The sequence below is a fragment of the Gavialis gangeticus genome, unplaced genomic scaffold (genome assembly GCF_001723915.1).
Source record: "Gavialis gangeticus isolate Ggan-Ray unplaced genomic scaffold, GavGan_comp1, whole genome shotgun sequence".
In the NCBI taxonomy this organism is placed as follows: Eukaryota; Metazoa; Chordata; order Crocodylia; family Gavialidae; genus Gavialis; species Gavialis gangeticus.
The window spans coordinates 68,094,410-68,098,859 of NW_017729032.1; the positions used below are offsets into that span (position 1 = coordinate 68,094,410).

A 4,450-nucleotide genomic window follows, 5' to 3' on the forward strand; every position below is an offset into this window, starting at 1 on the left:
GTTCCCAGCCTGTAGGTATGGTGCCGGTTGTTGCTCCCCAGGTGCAGCACCTTGCACTTGTTGGTGTTGAATCCCACCCTATTCTTGTCCGTCCACCCCTGTAACCTGTCTAGGTCCAACTGCAGCCTATTCCTCCCTTCTAGCATGCCCACATCCCCCCACATCTTAGACTTACCAGCTGGACACTGCTCTTCAAGCTGCCGGGCTGTGCTTCTCACCACCTACATGCTGCAAGTACGGGCTACTTATTGGCCAAATTATTGGCTATATCAGGCAGATTTCCAATGCAGACAATTTTCTTTATAATGGTGCCCATCCAATATCAGACCAATGTATTGGTGCACCTCTGATGACCATACCTGTATCTCACTCACTCAATTTATGTAGACTCCTCTATGCAGCAAGGCATTATATTCAAAATTTTTAAGTAGCTCCACTGAAGTGAATGGGTAGTTACAAGGTTATCTGAAGTGGGGCAGGTGCTTCAGGATGACATACAGTTTGGATTTGTAGGTCCTTCTATTCTAGGCTGCCACATGCCAAAAAAAAAATTAGGTGCCTTGTTGCAAGAATGATCCAAACAGACTGGATGAGGTGTTTAGGATCCCTAGACAGTCTGTCAACCGGGAAGAGTTACATGAACTCTACCTCCTAGGAACTTAGGTGCAAATTAGCAACCTTTGTTGACTCAGAATCTCACGTCCCAGGGAAACGCTGTAACCACCATGCTCTTTTGCAAAAGATGGGAGTAAGAGCCACTCACACCGCTGCCTCTCACCCAGCCTGTCATACTCTCTTCCCTCTCTCAAGGCCACACTCATCCCACCTGGCCTCTCCTGGCTTCAGGCTTAGCTCTTCTTGCCTCACTCGGCCCCAGCGCAGTCTGTTGGGTGTTTCCTGCTACCCTCACCTGAGCGCTGACTGAGTGATTCTACGACTATAGGCCTATTTGCTCCTAGCCTCTCACCAGACCACAATGCCCCCACTGGGCCTCCTCACTCACCCACACTCACGGGGCCGCCCTGTTCATCACCCCCTCACACTCCCTCGTTGAGACCCCTGAGAGATAGGCACTCTTGCCTACAGGCTTTTCCTGCTGCCTGGACATTTCCCCAGGTCCCTCCTCCAGCCTGAGCTCTGCCTCAGGGCTCCTTAACGAGCCCTGGGCTCCCTGTGCTCATTAAAACACCATCAGGGATGTGGAGCTAGGGTTATAAGGTGCCCACCTTTCACTGGGGAGGTAACTGGCCTGGCATTTCCTGGGGGCTCCCATGCTACTAGGAGTCCCACCAGACCACCCTTCTCTACCCTATAAAACTGTAGGGTGCAGTTTTACATCTTACCAAGGACAAGGCGTCACCTCCACTCCACAGCCCCTGCCCTTACTTCCTGACTGTGGCCGGAGCAGCCTCTCAGCCTGATGTTACCTCCTTCCTCCTGCAGCAAACTGCAGCCCAGCTCATATTCCTGGGTCCCAAAATGGCTGCCCTCATCAGGCACCTGGCTGCTGCATTTTCTGCCCTGCCACACCAAGCTAGTATAATTAAGCAGAGAGGATTAAAAAAACTGGACATCTTTCTTAGAAAAGCTTGTGCCAAAGGATGATGATACACAGTGCCCAGTCACTGTCCCCAATCAGACTACTAAGAAGCAGCATTACTTCAGGGGGAGCTCACGAAGGAATCATGATTCAGGGAGGAAATACCTCTTTACACGATGTAAATACCTTCTCCTTGGCCATCTTAGCTGAGAAGCCAGGTCACTGTCCCTTTGCCCCCACTATACCCATGAAGTGCATACTATAATTGGGCACAGTCCCTGCAAGGCTCTTTACACAGTCCCCAGAGACCGCATCTGTGCAAGGTCCAGACACAATCTGTCCCAATAAGAAAGAAGTGAGCATCCTATTACAATCCATGTGTTGTTGAACACAGGGAAGTTTGCAAGTATACTCTTGTATCAGTTCAGCAGATTAGGATTTTGCAACCCACCTCAATTGCCACAAACGTCATATTCAGTTGATCCTAAATGAACTCCAAAACCCTTAGACTACTTCCTATTGTACTCAGAATGTTTTCTTATTCATATAAAAAAGCACAAATATCTTGCCCATGCACAGCTTTCAGTCCAACACAAGTACCTGCACAAATTAAGTCAGGTCCAAGAACTGTTGAAGACCGCAAAGGGATTATTAATGTTCTTAAGGCTTCATTCAGTGGTGTAGCTGCACTGGCATAAGCCCTAGTGCAGATATTCCTTGCATTACTGCAGTTGACAGTGGCTTTTAACTAAGCTAAGCTGCACTTAAATTGTGTCTATGCTGACATTTTCAGAGGTACAGCTACACTGGTGGCTACAAACCCAGTGACGAAAAGACCTAACAGCAAACTAAGGAAGAGGGATATGTAAAGTACTAAGACAGTTGGATTTAGTACATGAAGGGAGAGAAGCTGTTCTCAGCACAGAGATATGAGAAAAAGCATGAAGTTGACAGATGGTAGAGTTAAAGGGAATACCGAGAATAAATGATTGGGGGGTACAGGAAGGAATTAAAACAGAGAGGAAATAGGGGTAGAGCTCTGAAGAGCCATGAAGTTATAAACTAGGAGCTTCAGTTTTGCATGGAAAATGGCAGCCAATGAAAGGACATGAAGGGGAGGGTGACAAAATGAGAATAAAAGGACTCCAGTTGAAGCATTTTTGAAAGGGAGAAGGAAAAGGGAAGAAAGGCGGCAAGAAAGAAGGAAGTTACCTTCTTTCCATAATGTGTATTTCCATAATGTGTATTTAGATGAGGCAGAAAGAGTCAATAATTGCAATAGCTAAGGTGTCCATGAGGATCACAGAAGCCTAGGGTTGGAAGGGACATCAAAGGTATAGTCTGGTTCAACACCCTGCATGAATGCAAGAATGTTACTCCAAAAGCAGTGGGTTTCAAACCTCCTAGTCATGGAAACCTTTCCTATCACTTCTGCTGTGGCACACCTACCCTATCCTGAAGACTGGTGTGGAGCCTGGTAACCCATTCCACGAACAGCAGCACACTGCCTCTCAGCCTCCTCCATTGCTCCCAATATCTTTGTGGAGACCTACTGCAGAACTCCATGGAACAGTTTGAAAACCATGGTCCTTATCCATCCTAACCCAATCATGCTCAACTTTTTGGCCCAACAGGCCAGATGAAGAGTGTGGAGCCAGTCCATGGGCCAGATCAGACTCTGTACACCAGGATCAGGCCCCAGGGCCCTACTCCATCCCTGCCTGGACCTGAATGAGGGGACTGAGCTCTCCATGTGCCCGGATCAAGCCCTATACTATTCTACATACCCAACCTAGCACACAGAGCCACAACCCATGGGACTCCCCATGGACCCATGAGGAGCACTATGGGCCAAATGGCACAGCACTGAGGGCCAGATCTGGCCTATGGGTTGGGGTTGAACACTCCTGTTCTAACCAATGCTCATCCAAACTTACCTCAAAAACCTGCAATTAAATGAGATTTCACAACCTCCCTGGGCAGTCTATTCCACAGCTTACATTGCATTGTAACAGTAAGGACGTTTTCCTGAGATCTAAGCTAAATCTACTTTCTTGCACTGTAAAGCTATTTATTTCTTTATGTCCTGCTCTCTGCAGCAAGGGATAAAAGTTGTTCCTTCTCTCCTTTATGGCAGCTTTTTAGACATCTAAAAACTGCTATCATGCCACACACCCTGCCTTTTCTAGTAGCTAAATGTGCCCAGTTGGCTTAACCTTTCCTCTTAGGACTTTCTGCCCTCTTTTTTGCTATCCCACTCTGGACACTTCTTAAAGTTTAGAGTTAGGGATACAGCCTCTGAATCAGAACATCTTAGACCTTAAATGCTGGAGGCTGCAAGTTGGAGAGGAACAGTAGAAAAAACTGTAGTCATACCCTTGGGCTGACAAGGTTCTTTGGGTAAATGTGATATCTAAATAGTTGGAAAATTGTTCTTTGTAAGCTTTCAGGCACAAACATCCTTCTTCAGGCAAAGTGCGACACCGCTGCTGTTTTGTGTTCTCCTGAATGGAACAGGAGCCAATATGCAAAATGCAGGTCTGTGAAAATGCAAATGCATGGCAATGAGGATCAGAGGTGATAGGAGAAAACAGGTGAGAGGTAGTTGAGGGGGAGGTTATAGTCTGTTTTAGTGAAATATAGACTTCGTTTGCATTGTAAGCTTTTGACAGTGTCCTGAAAAAAAATCATGCACGTACATTTTTGATGTCTTGTTAATATTTCATAGATTTCATAGACATTAGGGCTGGAGGGGACCTCGGAAGATCATCGAGTTCAGCCCCCTGCCTGAAGGGCAGGAAGACAGCTGGGGTCATAGGATCCCAGCAAGATAAGCACCCAATTTACTCTTGAAGGTGTTCAATGTAGGTGCTTGAACCACCTCCAATGGCAGGCTACTCCAGACCTTGG

The 4,450-nt window shown here is 46.9% G+C and overlaps 1 protein-coding gene across 1 annotated transcript in view; it reads right to left on the minus strand.

Moving 5' to 3' along the window:
- The window catches only part of GTF2F2 (general transcription factor IIF subunit 2), a 192,290-nt gene that overhangs the window by 39,225 nt on the left and 148,615 nt on the right, over positions 1-4,450 (minus strand). The window lies entirely within an intron of this gene.